The sequence below is a fragment of the Puma concolor genome, chromosome A3 (genome assembly GCF_028749965.1).
Source record: "Puma concolor isolate L17-30 chromosome A3, mPumCon1.1.hap2, whole genome shotgun sequence".
Taxonomy (NCBI): domain Eukaryota; kingdom Metazoa; phylum Chordata; class Mammalia; order Carnivora; family Felidae; genus Puma; species Puma concolor.
Window position 1 is genome coordinate 140,728,834 of NC_141669.1, and position 12,209 is coordinate 140,741,042.

The following is a 12,209-nucleotide window of genomic DNA, read 5'->3' on the forward strand; positions in this document are numbered from 1 at the left end:
AGTCTGGGGGTGATCCCTCACACAGCAATGGAGACCTGATACAGCAATATTGTTCCTCAGTGAAACCCACCTCTATGGAGCCAAGGTCAGCTCCATAGAGCTGTGTTGGGAGCGGCCAGTCAGGAAGTCGGCCGGCTGCACCGTTAGCAATCACACCAGAAGACTTGAGATACACAAGCGTCAAGTCAGAGGACAAAATAGAGGAGATATTCCATAAGCAATGGCAACAAAAGGCCCAGGGATGAGCTTAACAAGAAACACGCAGGAAAACTGAAACGTTCCCAACAGACACCGTAGAAACTGGACCAGAATACCACATTCTTGGATGAGGGACTTAACATTGCATAAAGACATTAATCCTTCCTAAACTTATGTATGGATTTAATACCATCTCAGTAAACGTACGAGGAAGAATCAGGGGTAGACGTGCTCGTTTTAACTCATTAAGGAAAGCATAACACAAACAAGCAAGAAGAGGAGGGAGGATTATGCCAAAGAAGGAGTCATAAAAACTGAAGAAGGGAAACAGTCCCAAACTCATGTTACGAACCCACACCCACCCCGGTACCAAAGCCGGATGGATACCACAATGAAAGAAAATTAAAGACCAACTGTCCCGATGAACATAGATGCAGACAGTCTCGCCAAAATATTAGCCAACCAAACTCAACAGCACATTAAAAGGATCATCCTCCATGACCAAGCGGGATTTATCCCTGGGAGGCAAGATGGTTCAACATCAGCAAATCAACAAAAGTGATACATCACGTTCACGGAAGGAAGGATAAAAGTCGTATGGTCGTCTCAGTAGATGCTTCTCTGCATGTGACCCAACACTGCCTCCTTTCATGATAAAAATGCTCAACAAACCGGGAATGGGAGGAATGTTCCTGGCATAATGAACACCATATGTGACAAGCCCACAGCTAACATCCTACTCAATGGTGAAAAGTTAAAAGCCTTTTTTCTAAGATCAGGACCAAGACAGGGATGCCTTCTGTCACCGTTTCTAGCCAACATAGCACTGGAAGTCCTAGGCGCAGCAATTAGAGAAGAAAGAGAGATAAAAGGCATCCATATCAGAAAGGAAGAAGTAAAATCATATGTTTGCAGATGACATGATATTATATATAAAAAATCCTAAAGACTCCACTGAAAAAACCTGCTAGCACTAATAAATTAATGCAGTGAAGTTGCAGGATACAAAATCAACATACAGAAAGCAGTTGTATGTCTGTACGCTAACAACAAACTATCTGAACAAGAAATAAAGCAATCTCATTTACAATAGCATCAAATATAACGAAATATTTAGGAATACATTTCACAAAGGAGGTGAAAGGCCTGTACGCTGAAAACAGTAAGACATAGATAAAGAAATTGAAGAAGACACACGCAAGAAATGGAAAGATATTCCATGCTCATGGATTCGAAGAAATGATGTCCTGAAAATGTCCATACTACCCAAACCGATCTACAGATCCAATGTAATCCCAATCAAAATCTCAATGGCATTTTTCATAGAAATAGAAAAAAACTATCCTACAATTCATTTGGGACCACAGAAGACCCCAAATAGCCAAAGTAACCCTGGGAAAAAAGAGTAAAGCTGGAGGCATCACACTTCTTGGTTTCAAGCTCTACATACAAAGCTATAGTAACCAAAACAGTATGGTACTGGCCGAAATAAGGCACACGGGCCAGAGAAACAGAACAGAGAGCCCACACGTAAACCCACACAGATACGGTCAACTAACTTTTTATAAGCGTTCCAAGAACACACAATGGGGATAGGCGCAGTCTCTTCAACGGATGGTGCTGGGAAAACCAGACGTCCACGTGCAAAAGAATGACACTGGTGCCCTATCTTACACCACTCGCAAAAATTAACTCAAAGTGGATCAAAGACTTAAATGTAAGACCTAAAACCACAAAATTACTAGAAAAAGAAAACAGGGAGAAAGAGCCTTGCTATTTGTCCTGACAAATTTCTTGGATATGACCCTGAAAGTACGGGCAGGGAGCACTAAACAAACAAGTGGGGTCACATCAGACTAAAGAGCTTCTGTTCCGCGAAGGCGCTATCAGCACATTGAAAAGGCAGCGTACAGAATGCAAAAAATATCCACAAACCATACATCCGATGAGTGGCTAATATCCAAAATTTGTAAGCAGCACATACAACTCAATAGCAAAAATAAAGAAATAATCAAATTTAAAAATGGGCAGAGGACCTGAATAGACATTTTTGCAAAGATGACATACGAATGAGCACCAGACACATGAAAAGATGCTCAGCATCACTCACCATCAGGGAAAACACAGATCAAAAGCACCAGGAGACACCTCACACCTGTTGGGATGGCGAACACCAAAAAGACAAGAGATAACAGGTGTCGGTCAGTGAGCATGTGGAGAGAAGGGAACCCTGTGCACTGTTGGTGGGAATGTAAACCGGTGCAGCCACGATGGAAAACAGTATGGAGGTTCCTCAAAAAATTAAAAATAGAACTACCGTCTGATCCGGTGATTTGTGGGTATAAATCTGGAGGAAGTGAAATCAGGGTCTCCGAGAGCCATGTGCACTTGCGTGCTCCCTGCAGCACTATTCACAATGGCCAAGACGTGGAAACAACCTCAGTGTCTGTAATCAGATAAATGGGTGGAGAAGACATTAATTTAAAACGAGTGAGAGGATACTAGCCCTACCAGATATGAAAACATGCTGTAAAGCCACTAGGAGTGTATTCCGGGAGTGCGAGCGGACAAGCGGCTCAAGGCAGCAGAACAGAGTCGAGAAGACGGCTGACTTGCGCACAGGGTTCCATACACGATGGAAGGCGGTGTGTCGGGTCCCCAGGAAAGGAGGTTCCCCTCCACCCAGGTTCTGTTAGAACTGCTGGATTTCTAACCATTCTGTTAGGACAACTGCTTAGCATCTTGAAACAAAAATAGGGCAGGGGGATTCTCTACCCAAGACCTTACACCAAAAATAAAACGGCAAATGGACCAAAGATTTAAACAGGAAAAACAAAAACAAAAACAAACAAACAAAAAAAAAAACAGCCATAAAGTCACTAGAAGAAGCCGAGGAAGAATGTGTTTATTTGTTAGCAGTCTTGTGGTGGGAAGGCCTTTCTCAGGAAAACCCACCCAAGTAGCCGGTGCTCCCATCTCCTCCCACGTGGTTCACTGACTTCTAGTTGATGGTTTGAAATCGGCCATGGAAATCAGCAAATGCTTTTTTTTCCTTCTCAGAGAACCAGTAGTTAACCATCTACCAGCGCACCATTAACACATTCAACCACAAAAAAAAAAAAAAAACAAAAAAAACAAAAAAAACAAAGGGAAAACAAGAGTCAAAATCCAAACACAAACTGACAAAGAATTATACTTCATATCACAGCTAAAAGCTCTAAATGTAACGAAACCTCCTTTTGAGGAAATGCAAGTTCCAACTATATAATATTTTCCACCTCTCCATCAGCAAGGTCCCCAGACATTGCCCTGGCGGGGAGGGGGTGTCAGAACTGGAACCACAGTGGCAATCGGGCAGCACCGGGCCAGAAGCGCCGGGACACATCCGTCCAAAGGCTGACGGACGCACGTATGCAGAACCAAGTCTACACATGGCGTCTGTGGCAGCCTCCTGTCTAATCACAGTGGCCGAGGGCGCCCCGGTGCGCGTCATCACCAGCATCCCGTCCCTTGTGCCACCAACTACTCTGAGGCCATAAAAGAGGAGGCATCTCAAATGTCGTGAAATGCAGTTTTTTCCAAGATACTGTGTTAGAGAAGAAAAGTGAGGTGTACCACAACGCACCTTGAGTTTTTAAGAAAAGAATTAAAAACTATACAAAGTTCAAAAGTCAGTTACAGAAATCAGAAGTAAACTGCATGGCCAGGAGAGGAGGGAGACTTACGTTTTTCCTTTACTTTTTTGGACATTGGAGTTTGGATTCAGTGCGCATATTCCTTAAGCAAATACAAAGGCAGAGTGTGAAAGGCACCACATTGGGTACTGAATCGTGGGCTCTTGCGAAGTAACCATCCTCTCTGGTCACTCACATGCCGGGATGACAGCCTCTCCCCTTCCAGCCCTGCAGACCATCCAGATGTCGATGGTGCCAATTTCATCTCCAAAACCCAGACCCACACAGCAAGCCCCAGCCTCTTCCCCTGCATGTCAGGCAGGCCTGTCACACTGCACTGGGCCCACACTTTCCCCTGCTCCTCCAAAAGCCTCCCGGGTTTAAGAAATGAGCACCCCATCCTCCCAGGTGCCCGGGCGCCCTGGACCCCTCCTCCCACTCCACCTCCAGCCATCAGCAAATGCTGCAGCTCCAAACCCAGGCCGCCCCAGAAAGCGTCGACGCCTACAGCAGCCTCCTGGCTCCCAGGTCCCTGCTACCATCATAGCATACCTTCCGACACTCTGCTCCGCTCCGCCAACCGGTAAATGCAGCGGGACGAGTTCGGAAACGGATGATGTTTGCAACCTTGACAGTGACAACCTAAACAGATATTCATATCGTCTCCAAATGTCTCCCCTGGGATGCCTTATAGTTACAGTGGAGAGCCCTCTCCTGGCCTTGGGACCAGGCACAGCAGGCGCCGGGCGCCATGCAGGAAGGGACACCGCCCCTTCCTGTGGTTCCAGCCCCAAACGCAAAACCTCACGCCAATCACAAGGAAACATCGCAGACAAAATGCCTCCTCAGAAGCATCCAGGCCGTGAGAGACCACGAAGAGCTGGCCGTTCGAAGAACCCATATCCGCACCTATGGAATTATGAGACGGTTAACAAAATGTGAATGTGGGCTGAGAACCAGCGATGTGTAAGTTTCCTGGTTTAATGATTGACAAAGTACGTGTTCTTAGGAAACAGGTGCTAAGGGGCGGGGGTAAAGGGCACGATGTCTGCAACTCGCCTGCAGACGGCTCAGAAATCACCGTGTATTTATGTAGTACACCAAATGGGACAGGACATCAGAAACTGGTGAATCTAGATGAAGAGTGTATACAAGTCCTTTGCACTATGTTTGCAACTTGAGTGTAAGTTTGTTTGAAATTATATCAAATTAAAAGGTAAACAAAGCCTCCACCCAACACCTCCCCCCGTTAAGCAGCCGTCCCTCATCCAGCATGTTTCCTGGTGGACGTAGCCTGGCCCTCGCCTCCTGTGGCCCTCCTCCATCACCAGAGCTGCTGGGAAAGCCCCCAGATAACCCTGCCGGCGTCACTTGGGAGTGAGGGGCTCGCAGGCCTCGGAGCCAGGCCTCAGTTCACCTGCCTGGTCCTCAGCTACCCCTAGCAGTCTCCGTTTAAGAGCCACCCAGAGAGAAATTTAATACCCAGGTACAGTCCCCCAAGGACCCTCCCAGGGACTCACCCAGGGGTCCCACCCAGAAGGTCACACCCTGGCCTGGGAGCAAGAAGGCGATTGAGTCTCCGAACTGGAGGGTCCCAGTTTACCCCGGGGGTGGGGAGGGGACAGCCTGGAGGGCCTCCTTGCACCGTCCTTCCCTGGGGAGCCTTGGGATGAAGGCCTCTGGGGGCTGCATCCCACCAGACCCAAGGGCTGGTTGTCCCAGCTGCACTCCCCACCCCGACCTACAACGGCTCTGCACCACTGTCTGTGCACCCCCACCCCACACTCAGAACCCTTCCTGGAGCCCCCCAGGCCAGGCCTTGAGCCCCAGGAGAGCGAGCATTGTGGAGCTGATGAGATGGTCACTGTGAATATTTAGGACCATCTCACCAGAAAGACTGAGGACAATCCCCAAATCTCCCTTTTGTGCCCCCAGGAAAGCGGAGGCCTCGCTGGGGGTGGGGCCACCCTATCCTCTAAGGTGACACGCTGGGAGCAGGTGGAGGATGTGTCTGCACTCCCAACAAAGGGAGGAGCTGCCCCTGATGGGAACTGGTGCCCTGGAGGCACTGCAGACCCAGCGCAGACCCCAAGCCTCCCACCAGCGCCTGACCTCTCCCCCCACCCCAGGGGCTGGAAGCCTGGTGTGCTCTGTCGGGTGGGCTGTACCCGCCTTGACCCCCAACCCACTGGGGGAAGAGAGGGAAGCTGCGGCTCCGTGCACCGGCCACAGCCGAGCAGGCTGCAGGATGGGAGCAAGGTCCTCGGAGGCCAGAGCCCCAGGTCTCCTCTGAGGAAACACAGACGTGGCCAGAGACTCGAGTCCACACTCCCGACCTCTGGGCGTCATTCCTCAGCATGCAGCCAGCCTGCCCTGTCGCCTCCCAGGCGAGGTCCAGTCCCCAGCTACCCCATTGCCTGCAGGACCTGGGGTGGTCACAGGGGTTGGTCGAGTAAAGAGAAAGTTCATGACGATGAACGCACACTGCATGGCAGGCACCGGGCAGGCGGGGGCGACAGGGGAATTTCCCCTGCAATCCAGAACAGGCGGGTTGCTGGCCACGTGGCTGTAAGTGTCCGGAGAGCCACATGGGTGCAGCCGGCAGGCCTCCAGGACTGACCCGCACCCGGTCTTCTCAAAAGGGCACCGAAGCAGGGAAAGGGTGGCTTTCCAGCCACTGGTGCTGGGACAACAGAGCAGACAGGTGAGGAAGGAATGGACCCCAGCCCTACCTCACATCACACAAACTAAGAGCATGGGCCATCTAAATGTCAAGGCTAACGTGTGAGGCTTCTGTAAGAAAACAGAACAAATCATCACAGCCTTGGGGTAGGCAAATATTTCTTTCAAAGGACATGAGAAGCACTCACATAAAAGAGAAGGTTGATAAACTGGATTTCATAAATATCAAAAATTTCTGTTCTTCAAAAGATACCAATGAGAAAAATAAAAAGGCAAGCCATTGACTGAAAGAAGATATTCAAAATGCACGTATCAGATGAAAAGATGTGCGTAGACTATTTTTTATCCTTAAAACTCAATTATTTTTAAAGCACGGTTTTAGAAAAATGAACAAACTAGGGGCCCCTCGGTGGCTCAGATGGTCGAGCATCCAACTCTTGGCCTCGGCTCAGGTCATGATCCCACGGTTGTGGGATTGGAGCCCCATGTCAGGCTCTGCACTGACACCCTGGAGCCTGCTTGGGATTCTCTCTCTCCCTCTCTCTACCCCTCCCCTGCTGGCTCACATTCTCTCTCTCTCTCCCTCCCTCACACACACACGAACAGAATCTTTGAACGCACACGTCACATAGGAAGATAGACAAATGACCGCAAGCACGTTAAAAATGTACCCTACATCTCTGGTCACCAGGGAAATGCAAACCAAGTGAGATGCCACGCGGAACACAGGAGAATGGCTGAGTTTGAAAAGACTGGAAGCACATGGCACCGTCACACAGCACTCAGACATCACCGGCGGGTAAAATGGAGCAGCCGCCTTGGAAGACAGTTCGCTGGGTTCTGATAAAGGTAAACAAACATCTACCTGTGAGCCAGCAATTCTCCCCGGTCTACTACCCAAGAGGAGAACAGCGTCTCCATTCTCATTCTTGGGGGGAGCTCCCCCTGCTGGTTGCATGGGGTGGTGTCAGTCTGTCCTCGAATTGTGCCCGTGGGTTCCTGGGGGCTTTATTCATTGCTGCCCAAAACCGTAAACAACGCGGGTGTTGTTGGTGAGACTACCAGATAAGCAAATTCTGGTGTGTGTGTGTTTTTTTTAAGTTTATTTATTTATTTTGAGAGAGAAACATGGGAGGGGCAGAGAGAGAGGGACAGAGAATCCCAAGCAGGCATCCACACTGTCAGCACAGAGCCCGGCGTGGGGCTCGATCCCACGAACCGTGAGATCATGACCTGAGCCAAAGTCGGGCGCTTATGCGACTGAGCCCCCAGGCGCCTCCACAAATTCTGGTATGTTTGTATAATGGGATGCTACTCAGGAAACCACAGCATGGCAAGCAAGCTCACAAGAGCACAAACGAAACCCAACTAAGTTCTGCTGAGCGAAAGCCGTCAGGCCCAAAAGAATATGTATGTATGTATGTATGTATGTATGCATGTATTTACCTTTTTTTTTTTTTTAAGGTTTTATTTATTTTTGAGAGAGAGACAGAGCATGAGCAGTGGAGGGGCAGGGAGAGAGGGAGACACAGAACCGGAAGCAGGCTCCAGGCTCCAAGCTGTCAGCACAGAGCCCGACGCGGGGCTCAAACTCATGAACCGTGAGATCATGACCTGAGCCAAAGTCAGACGCTTAACCGACTGAGCCACCCAGGTGCTCCTCAAAAGAGTATTTAATATATGCTTCCATGTAGATGACATTCAAGAACAGAGAAATTATTACAACACCAGGGCAGCGGCACACAAATTCATCATACCCTCCTGGTGCAGGTACCCTAAGAAGAGAAAAGTTGCTCGAATCTGATCTGGAAATCCGTGGGTCCTGGCCGAGGCCACGGCAAAACTGTCTTACGGAATCCTGGTCTCTTGCAGAAGAGCCATTCCAACGGAAAGGAAACCATGGGATGACCCCTTCCCTAGGTCTTGGCCCCAAACAGAGAATGGGACCCAGGTGTGGCCCCGATGGAGAGAAGCTGATGACGGCACAGCATGTCCCGGTTAACGTGGCTGCGTAACAAACACTCCGGAACTCGCTGAAATCAAACGGCCATCCATCATGCTCAGGAGGTTTGCAGGCCAGTGATTAGAAGAGACCCCGGGTCCATGGTGTCCAGAGCCTCAACCAGAAGGAGCCTCAGAGCGATGCTCCCCACTCTGTGTCTGGGACCTGGGCTGCAACCGGCATTCCTGAGGGCTCTGTCTGTCTCCACGTGGCCGCCTGCTCCAGGGCAGGCGTGTTCTGAGAGGACACACCAGGTGGAGGTACTGTCGCCTTTTCCCGGCCCAGCCTCATGCAGCATGTGTTCTGCCACGTCCCGCTCGTCAGAAGTGAGCCACTAGGGCCAGCCTGCGGCACGGGGAGGGAAGTCCGACTCCAACTTTTGTAGGAGGAGTGTCACAGAATGTGTGGATACGTCCTAAAGCCACCACACAGAAGAGAGCCGAGTTGTCCACACAGTCGGAAAAGAGCGAGGAAGGAAAAGGCAGAGCCAACCCAGAAGAAAGCCCACAACAGCTCCTCACAAACACTCCAGCCTCTAAGACAACCTGGTAAGAGACAGGATGCAAACGCATCAGTAATTACAATAAACATAAAGGACTACGTTCTATCAAAGGATTGAGAATCTGAGATTGGCGTTTGAAAGAAGGAAAGGAACACAGCCATTTGGTACTTATCAGAGATGCACCAAAACACAAAAACGCAGTATGGTCAAAAGTAAAAAAGGAGGGGCCCCGGGGGGCTCAGTCAGTTGAGCATCCGACCTCAGCTCAGGTCACAATCTGGTGGTTCACGAGTTCGAGCCCCATGTCGGGCTCCATGCTGACAGCTCAGAGCCTGGAGCCTGCTTCGGATTCTGGGTCTCCCTCTCACACTGCTCCTCCCCCTGTTCTCAAAAATAAAATAAAAACATAAAAAATAATAAAATAAAAAGGGAAAAAGATACTCCAGGCATCTACCAACCAAAAAACAAATGCTGACATAGCAATATTGATTTCGGACAATCTAGAATTTAGGGCAAAGATTAAAAACACCGCCAACCTAGAAATAGGAAGGCACGCTGCTTAACGAAAGAGGGAATCATCCACAAAGAGTGTTTCTCAAGCTTTTTGACTCAGATCTGCAACCAGAGTTTCCAAAGTGCTGCTTTTACCACGCAGGCTGCAAGGCCTGTGGTCCCTGGTGGGGGGCCAGGGGGCCTGAACTGCCGGTGGAGCTCAGAGGGTTTCAGGGCAGTGGAAACGCCCAGCGAGACACTGCGATGGAGAGTGCCTTTATACGTCCGTCCAAGTGCACCGAAGCCACAACACGGAGAGCGACCCCACCGTGAACCATGGACTCAGGCAAGGACCCGTCAGTGCAGGTTCATTGGCTGGGTGGGGGCAGGGGGCATGTACGAAATCTCTGCACTTTCACTCAATTTTGCTGTGAACCTAAAACCACTCTGAAAATAAATACTAATAATAAATATTTTAAGTGTGTCAAACAAGTTCACTGTTTGAAAGTGGGATTGTAACTCACCTCTCTAAGAAGGGGACAAATCAAGCGGACAGAAAAATAAATAAAAAGACAGCAATGCTCCACAACGCAATGAACGAACTTGACCCAATAGATAAACACATTTGGCCAAGAGAAAATACACATTTTGTCCTCAAGCACACATGGCCATTTTCAAGAATGGATGTGGTTCCAGAGCAGAGATCCAGAGAGTCAAAGGTTCAGGCCTGTGGTCCCCGTGGAGAGGCAAGATAGAGGTAGAGGGCCTTGGGGAGCGAGGCTCGTCCGATTTAGGTCTCACTCAGGGCTGTGGCTTAGACAGGTAGAGCAGGAGGCCGGTCAGAGGGTGGCCTTAGCAACCTGTGACAACACTGTGCCTGCCCGGGCAGGGTGCCCCGCCAGCAGGGAAGAGGAGGGGCTCTCTGGAGGGAGAGCCCAGGGCCCGGCAGGCTCATTTCCAGCCCCTGGAGGAGTGCGGTGCCCCGCCTGACAGCAAGCCCCGGGGGGGGGGGGGGGGAGGCCTGGGGGACATTTGGGAGAGGATGGCCGCAGGAGAGCGGAGGCCGGGGTTCTCGAGCCACAGGGCAGGCCCTGGACACAGGATGGGAGGCCCAGCCCAGCGGCCCTGCTCCCTGAAGGACGCTTGGCACCTGGATATCCGACACTCATTTGGAGAGCGCCTACTGCCTGCCCATCACTCTTCCCGGTCCCCGAGTTCTTCTGCCGGCTACCCCTGATGTGTAACTCGGGGCTCGAGGCCCAGAAGACGCTTAGCAAATACACGTGGAGGCACGCGCGTGCCAGCGGCGCCCTCTCCGGTCCGGGTCGGAGGGCGGCACTACATTCCCAGTGGACCCTCAGCCAGCCCCCAGGAAGGGAGGAGGGGGCCCTCCGCCCCCCCCACTGGCTGTGCCAAGAGGCTGCACTCGTGCCCTCTGACCCTCTTCAATATGCTTGCAGGGATCACAGAACGGAGGGTGCCCCGCGACCCCGGGAGGGTTCAAGCTGGGTCAGAAGGGCCCGCCTTGAGCCTGCAGTGGGAGCCGCCCTCAGCTCCACAGACCCCTGTCGCCCAAGTCCCACCCTCTCTGGCCTCGACCCCTTCCCCCCCCCCCCCCCACCAGGGCCCAGCTCCAGGTCCTGCTCCCTGGCAGCCCTCCCTCCTCCCGGGGCGTGGGGAGCCAGTGCACGTGCATGGTGGGCCTCCCACACCCACACTGAGCCAGAGAAGCCAAGTGGGGCTCGTTCCGTGCGACCCCTCAGTACATGCGGGAACTCTGGAGGCAGAAACTGTGCTCTGCAAGTCGGGGCCCTCGCTCCCCCTGCCCCGGGCGCTGGGGGCAGAGGGTCCCCACCGGACACCCACCCTTCTGAGGGGTGGGGTACGTCTCTGTGCAGCAAATCAGGAGCTGACGGGTGTACCCGCCACCCGTCCGGCTCACTTGGGCCCCTTCTCATGGGGTGTCTGCAGGCACACCTCAGATCTGCTCAGGCGAGCCTCCCGAGACCCCACCCCTGAGATGCTTTCCTACCGCCCACTTTCCAGCAATGGTCTCTCCAGGCCACCTGAGCACAGACACCGCCTGGACCCCCTCTCGTCCTCTCTGCCCGTGGAGACGGCCGTGCCTCTCACTAGTATCCCCATGACAACTTTCACTCTGACACTTCTTGTCCGGGCGGGTCACAGGCCACGGGACACAGATCCACAAGCAGGAGCCTCCAGGCTCCGCCACGCCCAATTAGCGGATGTCCCCGGGGCGGGCTCCCACACTGGCAACTCCACAACTGAGGACTGCCCTTCTGGGCTTGCAGTGCTCCTGAGGTCTCCCTGCAAGCGGGCCACTGCAGAGACCCCCGCGCCCCACGCCTCTCCACCAACGAGGGCGAGGAGGAGCTCTGGGCATGACGGGACGGGCTCCTCCCGAGAGGAGTGGGGAGCCTTCAAAGCATCTGTAGCGGGAGGCCTGGTGGTCAAGGGACCCCTAGGAAGGGCGGTGGAGGGCAAGAAACCAAGGACAGCAGACCCCACAGACAACTGCGGAGAACGCCTCGCTCGTGGGGAGCCCGCACGGGCCCTCCCTCTCCCAGCAAACCTCCCCAGCTGCCCGGCCGGAGCGCCCGACCAGGGCCAGGGAGCTCGGTCCACACCCCGGCCCTGC